General features: G+C 48.0%; 1 long non-coding RNA gene across 1 annotated transcript in view; it reads right to left on the bottom strand.

Annotated features, from left to right (window-relative positions):
- The window catches only part of LOC140428709 (uncharacterized), a 180,590-nt gene that overhangs the window by 140,316 nt on the left and 24,891 nt on the right, over positions 1 to 15,383 (bottom strand). Inside the window, exon 2 of the long non-coding RNA XR_011948831.1 lies at positions 6,137 to 6,325. This is a non-coding gene — a long non-coding RNA (uncharacterized lncRNA). The remainder of the gene's footprint in view (positions 1 to 6,136; positions 6,326 to 15,383) is intronic.

Below are 15,383 nucleotides of genomic sequence, written 5' to 3'. Positions count from 1 at the left end.
GCCTGGAACTCGCTACCGGAGGAGGTGGTGGAAGCAGGGACGATAGTGACATTTATGGGGCATCTTGACAAATACATGAATAGGATGGGAATAGAGGGATACGGACCCAGGAAGTGTAGAAGATTGTAGTTTAGTCGGGCAGCATGGTCGGCACGGGCTTGGAGGGCCGAAGGGCCTGTTCCTGTGTTGTACTTTTCTTTGTTCTTTGTTTGTTCTTTTTTTATTATTCTTGTCATAACTAAACAGTAATTGTGTTGCAACTTACAAACCTGGTGACTGTAATCATTGGCCAGCTGAGGGCCAAAGGTTTTGGGAATTTTTAGAAGAATTAATTCACTTGTGTTGTGACAACGGGATGAGTGGGGCTGAAATTGACCGTGTACTAGCCCGGTGTGTGGTAACACTATTATTATCTCGCTCTCTTAATATCCAATCTATTAATGCCCTGTTCCATTTATACGCTGTCCTATTAACATCCTGCCCTATTAATAATGTGCTTGATTTGTACCCCACCCTATTATAGAATCATAAACTGGTTACAGAACAGAAGGAAGCTATCCCAATTAATGTGTCGGTCCTGACTCTCTGCAAGAGCAACTCAGCTGGTGTCCCTTTTCTGCCTTTTCTCCATAACCCTGACATTTTCCTTCTCTCCAGATAATGGTCTAATTCACTTTAGCAAGCCATGATTCAATATTGTTCCATCCACTTGCTGCATAAGAACGTTTTCCCTCCTGTCACCATTTATTTTTTCTTTTCACAGATCAGTGTCCTCTGGTTCTGGGTCCTTCCACCAACAGGTTCAGTTTTTCTCTATTTACTCTGTCCAAACCCCTCATGATTTTGATATCTTTATTAAATCTCCTCTCAACCTTCTGCTCGCCAAGGGAAACTTCCCAGCTTCTCCAATCTATCCACGGAACTGAAGTTCCTCATAAAGAACAAAGAAAAGTACAGCACAGGAACAGGCCCTTCGGCCCTTCAAGCCTGTGCCGATCACAATGCCTTAACTAAAAAAAAACCTTCTATCCTTACTCGGTCCGTATCCCTCTATCCTCCCTATTCATGGGCCCATCCAGATGCCTCGTAAATGTTACTAACGTGCCTGCTTCCACCACATCCAATGGCAGCGCATTCCAGGCACCCACTACTCTCTGTGTGAAACACGTACCGCGCACATCTCCCTTAGACTTTCCCCCTCTCACCTTGAACCTGTGCCCCTTGTAATTGGCACTTCCATCCTTGGAAAAAGCCTCTGACTATCCACCCTCTCTATGCCTCTCATAATTTTGTAGACCTCTATCAGGTCACCCCTTAGCCTCTGTCTTTCCAGTGAAAACAATCCTAGTTTATTCAACCTCTCCTCATAGCAAACAGCCTAGAGACCAGGCAACATCCTGGTAAACCTTCTTTGCACTCTCTCCAAAACTTCCACGCCCTGATAACGTGGTGACCAGAACTGCACGCAATACTCCAAATGCGGCCTAACCAAGGTTTTATATAGCTGCAACATATTTTCCCAACTCCTGGACTCAATGCCCCGGCTGATGAATGTAAGCATATGATATGTCTTCTTATCACCTTGGCCAGGTTTTTAGAAATGTTCATCATGACCTCCTTTTATGTTTTGTGCTCTATGGCCTATTTAATTAAGATCAATAGAGTCTCTACGTGCAATACGGTTTCACTGCATATTGTTTCGAAACAAGTAGGATGCAATATATAAAACTACTGCAGAATCCCTTATGCTATATTAACCAGTTTCTCAATTTGCCCTGATGCATCCCATGATATGTTCATGTATCTCCCAAGTGTATCTGCTCCTGCAGCCCCCTTTCAAATTTTATCCTAGATTTTATATTGCCTCTCCTCATTCTTCGAACAAAATTAATCGCTTCACAATTCTCTGCATTCAATTTCCTCTGCATCACAACATCCTGTCTATGCCCTCACAAAGTTTAGCATTATTTTTCTCATTGTGCACAATACTTCCATGTATTGTATCATCCACAAATTTGAAAGCGTGCCCCAATTTATTAATGCTCTATCTGTTCTTTTTGACTTATATTCCTTCAATTTAGGGTGGCATAGTGGTTAGCACTGCTGCGTCACAGCTCCAGGGACCCGGGTTCAATTCCGGCCTCGAGTGACTGTCTGTGTGGAGTCTGCACGTTCTTCCCGTGTCTGCGGGGGTTTCCTCCGGGTGCTCCGGTTTCCTCCCACAGTCCAAAGATGTGCAGGTTACGTGGGTTGAACGTGATAAATTGCCCTTTAATGCAGGTCAGCATCAGCAGGGCCGAGGTGGAGATGGTTAGCAGTTTCAAATTCCTAGGGGTACACATCTCCAAAAATCTGTCCTGGTCCACCCATGTCGACGCCACCACCAAGAAAGCACAACAGCACCTATAGTTCCTCAGGAAACTAAGGAAATTCGGCATGTCCACATTACCTCTCACCAACTTTTACAGATAGAAAGCATCCTATCTGGCTGCATCACAGCCTGGTATGGCAACTGCTCGGCCCAGGACCGCAAGAAACTTAGAGAGTCGTGAACACGTCCCAGTCCATCACACAAACCTGCCTCCCATCCATTGACTCCATCTACACCTCCCGCTGACTGGGGAAAGCGGGCAGCATAATCAAAGACCCCTCCCACCGGGCTTACTCACTCTTCCAACTTCTTCCATCGGGCAGGAGTTACAAAAGTCTGAGAACACGCACGAACAGACTCAAAAACAACTTCTTCCCCTTCTTACCAGACTCCGAAATGACCCTCTTATGGACTGACCTCATTAACACTACACCCTGTATGCTTCACCCGTTGCTGGTGTTTATGTTGTTATATTGTGTACCTTGCGTTGCTCTATTATGTATTTTCTTTTATTTCCTTTTTTTTTCATGTACTTAATGATCTGATGAGCTGCTCGCAGAAAAATACTTTTCACTGTACCTCGGTACACGTGACATAGAACATAGAACAGGACAGCACAGTACAGGCCCTTCGGTCCACGATGTTGTGCCGACCATTTATCCTAATCTAAAATCAACCTAACCTACACCCCTTCAATTTACTGCTGTCCATGAACTTGTCTAAGAGTCGCTTAAATGTCCCCAATGACTCTGACTCCACCACCTCTGCTGGCAGTGCATTCCACACACCCACCACTCTCTGTGTAAAGAACCTACCTCTGACATCTCCCCTATACCTTCCTCCAATCACCTTAAAATTATGTCCCTCGTGACAGCCATTTCCACCCGGGGGAAAAGTCTCTGGCTTTCCACTCTATCCATACCTCTCATCACCTTGTACACCTCTCTCAAGTCACATCTCTGCCTTCTTCGCTCCAGTGAGAAAAGCCCTAGCTTCCTCAACCTTTCTTCATAAGACGTGCCCGCCAGTCCAGGCAGCATCCTAGTAAATCTCCTCTGTACCCTCTCGAAAGCATCCACATCTTTCCTATAATGAGGCGACCAGAACTGGACACAATATTCCAAGTGTGGTCGAACCAGGGGTTTATAAAGCTGCAGCAAAACCTCACGGCTCTTAAACTCAATCCCCCTGTTAATGAAAGCTAACACACCATACGCCTTCTTAACATCCCTATCAACCTGGGTGGCAACTTTGAGGGATGTATGTACGTGGACCCCAAGATCCCTCTGTTCCTCCACACTTCCAAGAATGCTGCCTTTAACCCTGTATTCAGCATTCAAATTCGACCTTCCAAAATGAATCACTTCAAATTTGTCAAGGTTGAACTCCATCTGCCACTTCTCAGCCCAGCTCTGCATCCTGTCAATGTCCTGTTGTAACCTGCAACAACCCTCAACACTATCTACAACTCCACCAACCATCGTGTCATCGGCAAACTTACTAACCCACCCTTCCACTTCCTCATCCAAGTCATTTATAAAAACCATAAAGAGCAGAGGTCCCAGAACAGATCGCTGCGGGACACCACTGGTCACCGACCTCCAGGCGGAATACTTTCCGTCCACTCGCTATCTTCTTTCGGCCAGCCAATTCTGTATCCAGACAGCCAAATTTCCCTGTATCCCATGCCCCCTAACTTTCTGAATGAGCCTACCATGTGGAACCTTATCAAATGTCTTACTGAAATCCATGTACACCACATCCACTGCCCGACCTTCATCAATGTGTCCCGTCACATCCTCAAAGAATTCAATGAGGCTTGTGAGGCATGACCTGCCCCTCACAAAGCCATGCTGACTATCTTTAAATCAAACTATGCTTTTCGAAATAATCATAAATCCTATCTCTCAGAATCCTTTCCAATATTTTGCTCACCACAGACGTAAGACTGATGGGTCTGTAATTCCCAGGGATTTCCCTATTCCCTTTCTTGAACAGGGGAACAACATTCGCCTCCCTCCAATCATCCGGTACTTCTCCAGTGGAGAGTGAGGACGCAAAGATCATCGCCAACGGCGCAGCAATCTCCTCCCTCGCTTCCCTTAGTAACCTTGGGTATATCCCGTCAGGCCCAGGGGACTTATCTATCCTGATGCTTTTCAAAATTTCCAGCACATCCTCCTTCTTAATATCAACCTGTTTGAGTCTATTAACCTCGTTCACACTGTTCTCATGAGCAACAAGGTCCCTCTCTCTAGTGAATACTGAAGCAAAATATTCATTTAGGGCCTCCCCCATCTCTTCAGACTCTAGGCACAAATTCCCTCCACTATCCCTGATTGGCCCTACTCTCACTCTGATTATCCTATTATTTCTCACATAAGTGTAGAACACCTTGGGGTTTTCCCTAATCCTTCTCGCCAGGGCTTTTTCATGCCCTCTTCTAGTTCTCCTCAGTCCATTTTTGAGTTCCTTCCTGGCTACCTTGTAACCCTCTAGAGCCGAGTCAAATCCTTGCTTCCTCAAACTATGTAAGCTTCCTTCTTCCTCTTGACTAGAAGCTCCATTTCTCTTGTCATCCAAGGCTCCTTCACCTTACCATTCCTTCCTCGTCTCAGTGGGACAAAACTATTCAGCACTCGCAGCAAGTGCTCCTTAAACAATCCCCACATTACTGTTGTGTATTTCCCCAAGAACAATTGTTCCCACTTCATGCTCCTCAGCTCCTGTCTAATAGCAGTATAATTTCCCCTCCCACAATTAAATACCTTCCCATACTGTGTGCTCCTATCCCTCTCCATGACTACGGTAAAGGTCAAGGAGTTGTGGTCACTGTCACCGAAATGCTCTCCCACAGAGAAATTTGACACCTGACCTGGTTCGTTGCCGAGCACCAAGTCCAATATGGCCACCCCGCTAGTCGGCCTATCTACATATTGAGTCAGGAATCCTTCCTGTACACACCTGACAAAATCTCCTCCATCTAAACCATTTGCACTAAGCAGGTTCCAGTCAATATTAGGAAAGTTGAAGTCACCCATGACAACAACTCTGTTACTTCTGCACTTTTCCAAGATCTGCCGCCCAATCTGTTCCTCCATCTCTCTGCTGCTATTGGGGGGTCTATAGAAAACTCCCAATAAAGTGACTGCTCCTTTCTTGTTTCTGACTTCCACCCATACTGACTCAGTAGACAAACCCTCCTCAACTACCTCCTTTTCTGCAGCTGTGGTGCATTCCCTAATTAAAATGACAATGAACAAAAATCCAAAGGTTAGGTTACAAGGATGGGGTAGACTGGACGAGGAGTGGACCTGGGTAGGGTGCTCTTTCAGAGGGTCGGTGCAGACTTAATGGGCCAAATGGCCTCCTGCTGTACTGTCGGGATCCCCTCTTGATTTATACCCAACCTGTGTTATAACCCCCTTCCCCCTGCATTATGGGTGAGGCTTTCCAGCTGTTCACGCCAGCGGGATCTTCTGGTCCTGCCGATGGTGCAGCCTTGCCGCGGGGTTCCCGGGGCGGTGAGAAATCCCATTGCCAGCGGTGGGACCAGGAGATCCCGCCCCCAGCCCGCAGCAGGCTGCATCCAGTCTCCGAGAATCCGACCGCCAGAATCCCACCTCAATCCTATCCATCCATTATTTAAAACTACCGCCTAGTCTTAGTTGATTAACTTATTCATCATATTTAATTATAATTAACTTTAACAATAAATATTCCAGGAACAACCACCACCTGGAGGTTCCCCTCCAAGTCACTCACCATCCTGACTTAGAAATATATCGTCGTTCCTTCACTCTCGGTGGGGCAACATCCTGGAACTCCCTCCCTAACAGCACCGTGGGTGTGCCGAGATTCTGCACCGGTTCAAGAAGGCAGCTCACCACCACCTTCTCAAGGGCAACCAGGGATGGGCGATAAATGCTGGGCCGAGCCAGCGATGTCCACACCCTGTAAATAAATAAAATAAATTACAATATTACATCTTCAGTTCAATATTACAGTATTCCATATACATTGCACGATTATAATATTACAGGTTATTGACAGTACAGGATCAATATAATGCAGGAACCTACGGCATTACTGATTACAAGTTTATTGCAGTATTACAATGTGACATGAACACTCCAAGGGTACAATAATGTGTTCTCTGCAATATAGAATCACAACAGTATTATAATATTCTAGGTTTACAACAGTATTACAATATTGCAGGATCACAGAATGCTACAGTGCAGAAGAGGCCCTTCGGCCCATCGAATCTGCACCGCTGCATGAAAGGCACTGACCTGCCCACCTAGCCCCATTTACCAGCGCTCGGCCCATAGCCTTGAATGTTATAGGGCGGAATTCTCCGCAATCGGCGCGATGTCCGCCGACTGGCGCCAAAAACAGCACGAACCAGTCCGGCATCGTGCCGCCCCAAAGGTGCAGAATCCTCCGCATCTTGAGTGGCCAAGCCCTAACCTTGAGGGGCTAGGCCCGCGCCGGACTGATTTCCGCCCTGCCAGCTGGCGGGAAAGGCCTTTGGTGCCCCGCTTACTAGCGCGGAAATGACTTTGCCGGGCGGCGCATGCGCGGGAGTGTCAGCGGCCGCTCACGGCATCCCCGCGCATGCGCAGTGGAGGGGGTCTCTTCCGCCTCCGCCATGGTGGAGACCGTGGCAAAGGCGGAAGGAAAAGAGTGCCCCCACGGCACAGGCCCGCCCGCGGATCGGTGGGCCCCGATCGCGGGCGAGGCCACCGGGGGGGCACCCCCCGGGGCCAGATCGCCCTGCGCCCCCCCCCAGGACCCTGGAGCCCACCCGCGCCGCCTTGTCCCGCCGGTAAGAGAGGTGGTTTAATCCACACCGGCGGGACAGGCATTCCAGCAGCGGGACTTCGGCCCATTTGGCCCGGAGAATCGCCGGGGGGGGCCGCCAACCGGCGCGGCCCGATTCCCACCCCTGCCGAATATCCGGTGCTGGAGAATTCGGTAACCGTTGGGGGCGGGATTCACGCCCGCCCCCGGCGATTCTCCGACCCGGCGGGTGATCGGAGAATCCCACCCTTGATGTGCCAAGTACTCATCCAGATGCTTTTTAAAGGATGTGAGGCATCCCACCTCTCCCACCCTCCCAGGCAGTGCGCTCCAGCCCATCACCACTCACTGAGTAAAAGATTTTTCCTAAAATCCTCCCTCAACCTCCCACCCCTCACTTTGAACTTGTGACCCCTCGTAACCGACCCTTCAACGAAGGGGCTCCCTATCCACCCTGTCCATACCCCTCATAATTCTGTCCACCTCGATCAGGTCACCCCTCAGATTTCTTGCTCCAGAGAAAACAACCCAAGCCTATCCAACCTCTCTTCATAACTTAAATGTTCCACCCCAGGCAACATCCTGGTGAATCTCCTCTGCACCCCCTCCAGTGCGATCACATCCTTCCTATAATGTGGTGACCAGAATTGCACACAGTACGCCAGCTGTGGCCTCAACAAAGGATCCAAGAATATTTCCATATTACAGAATCACTAGGTCATTAGGGGAGGTGGTGGCATAGTGGTATCGTCCCTGGACTAGAAACCAGAAACTTAGGGTAATGATCTGGGGTCTCAGGTTCAAATCCCACTGCTGCAGATGGTGAAATTTGAATTCAATAAAAATCTGGAATGATGACCATGAAACCATTGTAGGGGCAGCACGGTAGCACAATGGTTAGCACTGTGGCTTCACAGCACCCGGGTCCCAGGTTCGATTCCCCGCTGGGTCACTGTCTGTGCGGAGTCTGCACGTTCTCCCCATGTCTGCGTGGGTTTCCTCCGGGTGCACAGTCCAAAGATGTGCAGGTTGGGTGGATTGGCCATGATAAAAAATTGCCTTAATGTCCAAAAAATGTTCGGAGGGGTTATTGGGTTACGTGGATAGGGTGGAAGTGACGGCTTAAGTGGGTCAGTGCAGACTCGATGGGCCGAATGGCCTCCTTCTGCACTGTATGTTCTATGTTCTTTTGTCGATTGTCGTAAAAACCCATCTGGTTCACTAATGTCCTTTAGGGAGGAAATCTGCCGACCTTACCCGGTCTGCCCTACACATGACTTCAGACCCACAGCAATGTGGTTGACTCTTTTTAAAAAATTTAGAGTACCCAATTCATTTTTTTTTCCAATTAAGGGGCATTTTAGCGTGTCCAATTCACCCACCCTGCACATCAAGGGCTGTGGGGGCGAAACCCACGCAAACACGGGGAGAATGTGCAAACTCCACACGGACAGTGACCCAGAGCCGGGATTGAACCTGGGACCTCGGCGCCGTGAGGCAGCACGGCTAACCACTGTGCCTCCGTGCTGCCCTCATGTGGTTGACTCTTAACTGCCCTGTCAAGTGAAATTAGGGATGGGCAATAAATGCTGACACAGCCTGCGCCACCCACCACCCATGAACAAATGAATAAAAACAATGTTATAACCACATAGGCACAATAGATAATCATACAGGCTTATTTTGAAGCTATGTTATCCCTCTGTTTTGGCCCTGTTCCCCTTAAACTTGCCAAGCTACATACTAACTGCAGCCAACCTACTACTGGGGCCTTGTCTGTAATGTTCCGAAACAGCAGCCAGGAATGAGAAATAATTGTTGAGGATTTTTAAAAGTTAATTCTCAGGCTGTTGGCATCACTGCCAAATAGGCATTTATTGCCCACCGCAGGTTGTCCTGAAAAGGTAGTGATACAACAGAGTTACCACGACCTTCAGACCGAGAGAAAGGAGTGTGAATAACTGAGCAAAAGTGATATTAAAAGCATTTCTAATTCATACTGCCCAGCAAGACATAAGAAAAATAAATAATGTAAAAGGAAAGAAAGAGAACGTATTGCTGAAAAAAGTATTGCTGAAAAGAGAGACATGCTGTTGAAGCTTTTGACTTGCACCCGTCAGGACAGAATTGCAAGAAAACCTGTTGTAAAGATAACAATTCATGCTATGTGAGGAGATAAAAAGGCATTGCACATTTATCAGCTAAACAAAGGCTTGCGGGACAACCATTCTTTGGTTCATTCTCCATGGCAATGTATTGACCAATCAGAGTCAACCAGCCAAACAAGCAGCTCTCTCTTGGCAATTAACTGTTCCCTGGTGCGATCTCCATGGCAACAACTTTACCAATCAGAGTCCACTAGCCAAACAATCAGCACTCTCTTCTCATGCTGTATAAATTTAATTTAATAATAATTTTTATTGTCACAAGTTGGCTTACATTAACACTGCAAAGAAGTTACAGTGAAAAGCCCCTAGTCGTCACATTCCGGCACCTGTTCGGGTACACAGAGGGAGAATTCAGAATGTCCAGTTCACCTAAGCACATCTTTGGACTGTGGGAGGAAACCGGAGCACCCAGAGGAAACCCACGCAGACACGGGGAGAACGTGCAGAGAGTGACCCAAGCGGGAATCGAACTTGGGGCCCTGGCGCTGTGAAGCAACAGTGCTAACCACTGTGCTACCGTTCCGCGCACATTGTTGTTCCCATACAATTGCTATTCTTGTGAATCAGTCCTTATAATTGCAAGATGAAAAGTTTCAATCGCAAGGTCTGTACAACCAAATGACCAAGCAAACGAGAAAGTAAGCAGAGAATCAGGAAAAAAAGTGACAGGCAGAGAAAAAGATTTCATTCACGGATGTTATGTTACAACCGAGATGGGAGGAGTGCAGTGTCTGTGCCTAGTTCCATTGCTCCGCGGGTCACAATGTATGTTTAAATTATTTCTTTAGCTAGTTATACAGCCAGATATGTGCTTTACGAATTAATATCAGAATTACCACTGACACTCCACACAGGCAGGATACCCCCTAGGCCCAGTCCCCAACTCAGGCAAAATGGCAGCCTTCCACCAGCCTGGAACCTTGGAAGTGCCTCATCAGTGCCACTTGGTATCACACCCAGCGAACTCACCAGCAGCCTGGCACCTTGTGTGGAGCTTGATTTGGGGCTTTGGAGAGATTCACCCATTGTGCCCATCTCCCTGCCGGGTGCAGCATAGGGGCTGAATCCCAGCCAACATTTTTCAGAATTTGAATTCAAACAAGGCCCCCTCTGCTCCTTGAGGGGGATGTAAAATGTCGTACTGCATTCCTTTGGAGGTCAACAGATTTCCTGGTTTCCTGGCATCAGTGAAGTTAATCAGATGGTCATTATCTCAAAGCTGTTTGTTGAACCTTTCTCGATATGAATTGGCTGTGGCATTTTCAACACCAGCCTTGATTTAGACATTCTTTATTGGCTGGAAACACTTTGAGATTCTGAAGGCCTTTCTTTTTTTTTTAAACTACCATTGAGGCAACAGCCTTATAAATCTTAAGGCCCAAGACAAACCTGAGAATTAAACTGTAAGTGCTGGTAGAACTGAATTAACTGTGCTTCACAGATTCTCCCTGCTCATGGTTTTCAACGGTAATCCTGGCTTTTCACAGATTTTCATCGAGAGTCAGAGAAAACTTTCACCGTGTTGTCACTTTTTGACCTACGGCCAATCAGCTTCATTGCCACAGAATGGAGGCCATTTGGCCCATCCAGTCTGCACCGGCCCTTGGAAAGAGCACCCTATCCAAGCCCACGGCTCCACCCTATCCCCATAACCCAGTCATACAACCTAACCTTTTGGACACTAAGGGCAATTTAGCATGGCCAATCCACCTAACCTGCACATCTTTGGACTGTGGGAGGAAACCGGAGCACCCGGAGGAAACCCACGCAGACACGGGGAGAACGTGCAGACTGCGCACAGTCACCCAAGGCCGGAATTGAACCTGGGACCCTGGAACTGTGAAGCGGCAGAACTAACCACCGTGCCACTGCTATGGGCTGATGATGGGCTGAAATACCACTTACTGCACTGGATGGTTCTGATTTCTTGGGCGACGGATATATTGGGATAAACCTGTACAGTAACAATTGTTCATGTCCTTTTGGAAGGAATGGGCTGGATGCCCACATTCAATATTGTTCTTAGATTGATTGTCCAGGGCGTAGAAGTTCAACCAAATTAGTTGTGACCCATGTTGTTGAAGCTAACCCCATCACCAGTCTGCCTCTACATTAAAGCTGTTGTCATGAGCATAACATCAGCACTTTTTCCCAATAAATTACAGATGAATAGCAAATGGAAATTAATGAATTATCTTCAGTCAGAGGATGTAGAGGTTGTCTGCTAATGTAGCACATACTGGATAGAGCCTTATTATAAAACTAGGAAGTATGAGATGGGATCAGGGGATGGGTAGCGGGGAATGGGGAGAACCCCCCCCCCCCATCCCATGCCAGCTCACTCCCCCCTCCCCTCTGCAAAGCGTTCAGTGGGATACCTGGGCCATTGAGCTCCTGGATGTCATTTCAATACGATATCACTGTCTCTCACTTGAAACCGGCAGGAGTGATGTCAATGGATTGTATTCGCTGGAGTTCAGAAGAATGAGGGGGGGAGACCTCATAGAAATCTATAAAAATCGAACAGGACTCAGCAGGGTAGATGCGAGAAGGATGTTCCTGATGGTGGGTGTGTCCAGAACCAGGGGTCACAGTCTGAGGATACGGGGTTGACCCTTTAGGACAGAGATGAGGAGAAATTTCATCACCCACAGAGTGGTCAGCCTGTGGAATTCATCACCACACAAAGTAGTTGAGCGCAAAACATTGTGGGCGCGATTCTCCGTCGGCTGAAGCCGAAATCGGGAAACGCAATTGGGCGGAGAACAGGTTCCGACTCCAAAATCGCGGCGGCCGCTGAGTTGACGGCAAATCGCAATTCTCCGTCACCTCGACAGCAGCGTCAATGTGATCGGAGCGCACGTACAGTAAACACCGTTTGCATATCATTAGCGGGCCCGGCCCAGTATTCTCCGCGGCCTCCGCGATGCTCCGCCTCCGATGGGCCGAGTTCCCGACGGCGAGGTTCACTTGTGTGTTTAAACATCAGGAAATGGCGTGGCTGCTGAGGGAGGGGGGGGGGGGGGGGGGTTCAGAAAGTATTCAACGTCGGATTTCGGCGGCAGCCTTTGGATTTCGGCGGCAGCGGTGCGCAGGGGCCTTCTGGGAGGTGAGTAGTGAATTTAAAAAGCCTTGCCTTTACAGGAGCAGCCCTTTGGATTTCGGCGGCAGCGGTGCGCAGGGGCCTTCTGGGAGGTGAGTAGTGAATTTAAAAAGCCTTACCTGGTCCCGTGTCTGTTCTTCTTTTCTGTTTATTTTTTTTTATAAGGCGGGAACCGGAAGTTCGACCCGCGGACCTCTGGGAAGACCCCCCCCAACCAATCAATTCTGGTGGAGAGGAAACCCGAGACACTACACGTGTAGTGTCTCCCACCCACCCTCCTCCTCTAACCTAATAATAAGACCCATTGGTGTGAGGTAAGTACCATATTATATTATTATTATATTATATTATTAGCATTGTGCAGGTCAAGGTTCGGAGGTGGAGGAGCAGTCTCTGTCAGCGAGAGAACCTGAGAACATCTAAAACACTCAGAAGGTAAGTAAGTGATTTTTACTCATTTTTACTTTTATACCTTTTTCAAATTGTGTGTGTCGGGGGGAAACTGAAGTGACATCACAGAAAAGCTGTGGCCAGAGTGGCTGGTTGGGATTCTACACTAAATTAAAAAATTGAGCATTGGTAACAAATTAAACAAAATCACTTAATTAAAATTTAGAGGGATATCTAAGCCAGAGATCAGAGAGTACTATATTTAGCTTTCGCATTTCTATTAGAAATCTCGTGCTAGGAAACAGATAGTAAACAGTAACTTTGAAATTAAAAAAAAATATTTATAAAAAAAAATAAAAAAAATTTATTTTAATTAATTGATGCAATGTCAGTTAGAGGGGTGCTGTGCTCTGACTGTGAGTTGCGGCAGGTCCAGGAGGCTTTCAGCGTCCCAGATGGCTTCATCTGCAGAAAGTGCACCCAACTGGAGCTCCTCACAGACCGCATGGTTCGGTTGGAGCGGCAATTGGATGCACTTAGGAGCATGCAGGTGGCGGAAAGCGTCATAGATTGCAGTTATGTAAATGTGGTTACACCCAAGGTGCAGGCAGAGAAATGGGTGACCACCAGAAAGGGCAGGCAGTCAGTGCAGGAATCCCCTGTGGTTGTCCCCCTCTCGAACAGGTATACCCCTTTGGATACTGTCGGGGGGGATAGCCTATCAGGGGAAAACAGCAGCAGCCAGAGCAGTGGCACCACGGCTGGCTCTGATGTTCAGAAGGGAGGGTCAAAGCGCAGAAGAGTAATAGTAATAGGGGACTCTATAGTCAGGGGCACAGATAGGCGCTTCTGTGGACGTGAAAGTGACTCCAGGATGGTATGTTGCCTCCCTGGTGCCAGGGTCCAGGATGTCTCCGAACGGGTAGAGGGAATCCTGAAGGGGGAGGGCAAACAGGCAGAGGTCGTTGTACATATTGGTACTAACGACATAGGCAGGAAGGGGCATGAGGTCCTGCAGCAGGAGTTCAGGGAGCTAGGCAGAAAGTTAAAAGACAGGACCTCGAGGGTTGTAATCTCGGGATTACTCCCTGTGCCACGTGCCAGTGAGGCTAGCAATAGGAAGATAGAGCAGCTAAACACGTGGCTAAACAGCTGGTGTAGGAGGGAGGGTTTCCATTATCTGGACCACTGGGAGCTCTTCCGGGGCATGGGTGACCTGTATAAGAAGGACGGGTTGCATCTAAACCGGAGAGGCATAAATATCCTGGCCGCGAGGTTTGCTAGTGTCACACGGGAGGGTTTAAACTAGTATGGCAGGGGGGTGGGCAAGGGAGCAATAGGTCAGAAGGTGAGAGCATTGAGGGAGAACTAGGGAATAGGGACAGTGTGGCTCTGAGGCAGAGCAGACAGGGAGAAGTTGCTGAACACAGCGGGTCTGGTCGCCTGAAGTGCATATGTTTTAATGCAAGGAGCATTACGGATAAGGCAGATGAACTTAGAGCTTGGATTAGTACTTGGAACTATGATGTTGTTGCCATTACAGAGACCTGGTTGAGGGAAGGGCAGGATTGGCAGCTAAACGTTCCACAATTTAGATGTTTCAGGCGGGATAGAGGGGGATGTAAAAGGGGTGGCGGAGTTGCGCTACTGGTTAGGGAGAATATCACAGCTGTACTACGGGAGGACACCTCAGAGGGCAGTGAGGCTATATGGGTAGAGACCAGGAATAAGAAGGGTGCAGTCACAATATTGGGGGTTTACTACAGGCCTCCCAACAGCCAGCGGGAGATAGAAGAGCAGATAGGTAGACAGATTTTGGAAAAGAGGAAAAACAACAGGGTTGTGGTGATGGGAGACTTCAACTTCCCCAATATTGACTGGGACTCACTTAGTGCCAGGGGCTTAGACGGGGCGGAGTTTGTAAGGAGCATCCAGGAGGGCTTCTTAAAACAATATGTAGACAGTCCAACGAGGGAAGGGGTGGTACTGGACCTGGTATTTGGGAATGAGCCTGGCCAGGTGGTAGATGTTTCAGTAGGGGAGCATTTCGGTAACAGTGACCACAATTCAGTAAGTTTTAAAGTACTGGTGGACAAGGATAAGAGTGGTCCTAGGATGAATGTGCTAAATTGGGGGAAGGCTAATTATAACAATATTAGGCGGGAAGTGAATAACATAGATTGGGGGCAGATGTTTGAGGGCAAATCAACATCTGACATGTGGGAGGCTTTCAAGCGGCAGTTGAAAGGAATACAGGACCGGCATGTTCCTGTGAGGAAGAAGGATAAATACGGCAATTTTCGGGAACCTTGGATGACGAGTGATATTGTAGGCCTCGTCAAAAAGAAAAAGGAGGCATTTGTCAGGGCTAAAAGGCTGGGAACAGACGAAGCCTGCGTGGAATATAAGGAAAGTAGGAAGGAACTTAAGCAAGGAGTCAGGAGGGCTAGAAGGGGTCACGAAAAGTCATTGGCAAATAGGGTTAAGGAAAATCCCAAGGCTTTTTACACGTACATAAAATGCAAGAGGGTAGCCAGGGAAAGGG

This window comes from Scyliorhinus torazame, chromosome 8 (assembly GCF_047496885.1).
Source record: "Scyliorhinus torazame isolate Kashiwa2021f chromosome 8, sScyTor2.1, whole genome shotgun sequence".
NCBI lineage: Eukaryota > Metazoa > Chordata > Chondrichthyes > Carcharhiniformes > Scyliorhinidae > Scyliorhinus > Scyliorhinus torazame.
Note: the sequence above shows the minus strand (reverse complement) of the source record. Positions and strands in the feature narration are given on the sequence as shown.